The following is a 2853-nucleotide window of genomic DNA, read 5'->3' as shown; positions in this document are numbered from 1 at the left end:
CTGCACGCCAGTCTGGGCGACAAATTTGAGACTCCAACTCAAAAAAACAAAACAACAAAAAACACATTTTTTTTAACCTGCATATCTGATATGTGATTTTGAGTTGAAAGTAATTTTCTTGGTCGAACACGGTGGCTCAAGTCTGTAATCCCAGCACTTTAGGAGGCCGAGGTAAGAGGACTCTAGGGTTCAAGACCAGCCTGGCAACATGGTGAGACCTTGTCTCTATAATAAATTTAAAAATTAGCCAGGCGTGGTAGCACACGCTACTTGGAAGGCTGAGGCTGAAGAATTCCCGGAGCTCAGCAGGTCAACACTGGAGTGGCCATGAGCATGCCATTGCACTCCAACCTGGGTGACAGAGCGTCTCCAACTAAAAAAAAAAATTTTTTTTCCTTCATAATTTTGAAGGCATCCCTTCATTGTCTTCCAGTTTCTGGTGCTGATAATCAGCAGCCAGTGTGATCTCCCTATTTTTCCCCAAGACTTTGTATGCTTGTCTTTATTCTCTCTGGAAGTCTCTAAGAAGTTTTCAGCCCTGGGGTTCTGAAATTTTATGGTGATATGTCTTGGTGTGTATCTTTTCTCATTCACTGTGCTAGGCACCTGGTGGGCCCTTTCTATCTAGAACCTCAACAATAACTTCTCGAATTAAGAACATTTACACTAACATTTTTCCTGTTCTCTTTATGCAACCCATTAGATTTTAGACCCAGATTGAAGGTCCTTAATTTTCTTATCCTTTTCTCTATCATTCATTTCATTTTTCAATGATTTCACCTTTTTATGGGATTTTTAAAACATTATTTCCAACTCTTCCAGCCATTTACCTATTCAGTATATTTACTCGACTTTAAAGTCTGTAAGATTGGAAACACAGTGGAACATTGCCCTCTCTAGGCCTCCACTTCTTAATAGAAGGAATCATTTCATTTACTTATTTTTAATTTCTAAGAACTTTCTTGGTCTCCAGTTTTTTTCATACTATTTTCTCCATAGACACAGTATCTTCTCTCTTTGGGTTTTGAGAATAGCAATGGTAGCTTTTTCTCCCCTCAAGTTTTTGAAAAGTTCCCTACTTTGTCATTGTTTCCTTTGTTTCAATTTTCTATTTGCTTGTTTTAGTCTCTGCCTTTCATGTTGGTCAGTTCCCCAGATGCTTGATGGTCCTTGATTATCTATTCACATTTAACAATGAGATACTAAAAAGCGGATTGGAAGCTCTGTCTATGTACAAGATTTATTAACTAATAGGTTTCACTGTAGGGTGATCAGATGGGGGGAAAGCTGACTTCTTTTGTTGAGAAAACCAAAGTCGGGATTCATAGGCCTTTTGTTCTATAGCTGTTCAGTTTGCTTTTGCCTGGGGATTATAAATCAGTGTACGGTAATGTTCAGAATTCCACCACTCATATTTTCACTTAATCTCTCATTTCCCCATCCAAGTACTAACCAGGCCCAACCCTGCTTAGCTTCTGAAATCAGATGAGATCGGGCCTGTTCAGGGTGGTATGGCAGTAGACTAATTTCTCATTTTCAATCTAATACCTTACCCTCATCCCCACTATGTCTGCTGTTGAGTGCAGAGGCTCTGATAGTTTAAGTTCTCTTGGACATATAAAAGCCCATGTATCATGGACTTTTTCATTCATTATGCTGGGCACTCACGGGCCCTGTCAGTCAACACATGACCTTTGGGTTTGGGAAACCTTCTTAAATATTTCTTTGCTAATTTTCTCTCCACCATTTTTCCAAAGAATCTCCCATGTCATGCAGGGAAATAGTGGTAATCACCCAGCTGGATCAGATAAGGTGGGGATCTGGGGGGGTTTTTCCTTATATAGACCCTGTGTAATTTCTCTCCACCTACCTGGTTCTCAGCCTCAATCTGTATCCTCTGAGGTGCATAGCCTTTTCTGGGTTCAGAAGGGCAGTCTGGCTTGCTTAACTCCCTCAGCAGGTAGAATCCAACTCATTCATTCACTGTTCACTCTTATAATTTTCATTTTCCAAAATGTTTATGTGTCTCGCCATCACCTCCTGTTTTCCTTATCATTGGGTCATGTGCCTTTTGAAAATAATTTCTTTATTGCCATTTAATGGGGATTTGAAGGGAACTGAAAAGCTCATGTGCTTCGTTTTCCATATTTAACTGGAAATCTTTTGCTTTAATTTTAATTTTTTTTTGAGTCGGGATCTCACTATCATCCAGGTTGGAGTGCAGTAGCACAACCACGGGTCACTGCAGCCTTGACCTCTTGGGCTTAGATTGTGATCCTCTCACCTCAGCCTCCCAAGTAGCTGGGACTACAGGTGCACACCACCACCCTGCTAATTTTTTTTTTAACATTTTTTTGTAGAGATGAGGTTTTGCTATGCTGCCAGACTGGTCTCGAACTCCTGGCTTGAGCAATCCTCTCAACTCTGCCTCTCAAAGTGCTGGGGTTACAGGCTTAAGCCATCATGCCCAGCCTTCTTTTGCTTCACTTTTAATGCATCCTTCTAACCTTTTCTATTTTTTAGGCAACTCCGGTATCCTAATTCTTTTCTTATTATATGTTTAAACATCTGCCCTGCTTCCATCACGTTTCTGTGAAGACTTTCTTATCATCCCAACTGGAAGGAATCTCTAAGAAGTTCTACAGATTACTTCTTCTACCCATTTGGTACAGATCAGAGATGCCTTAGTGACTTGTATTTAACTGCCCTGTTAGGTCCTCCATGCTTCATACACTCTCTAGGCACTAGATCCTATACCTGACAAGACAGAAACAGAGATCTACTGAATAAGAAAGATAATTTTTTTTTTTTTTTGAGTTGGAGTCTCACTCGGTCGCCCAGACTGGAGAGCAG

Source organism: Carlito syrichta, unplaced genomic scaffold (assembly GCF_000164805.1).
Source record: "Carlito syrichta isolate Samal-C Ts95f unplaced genomic scaffold, Tarsius_syrichta-2.0.1 Scaffold313936, whole genome shotgun sequence".
NCBI classification, from domain to species: Eukaryota; Metazoa; Chordata; class Mammalia; order Primates; family Tarsiidae; genus Carlito; species Carlito syrichta.
This window is presented reverse-complemented; position numbering follows the sequence as displayed.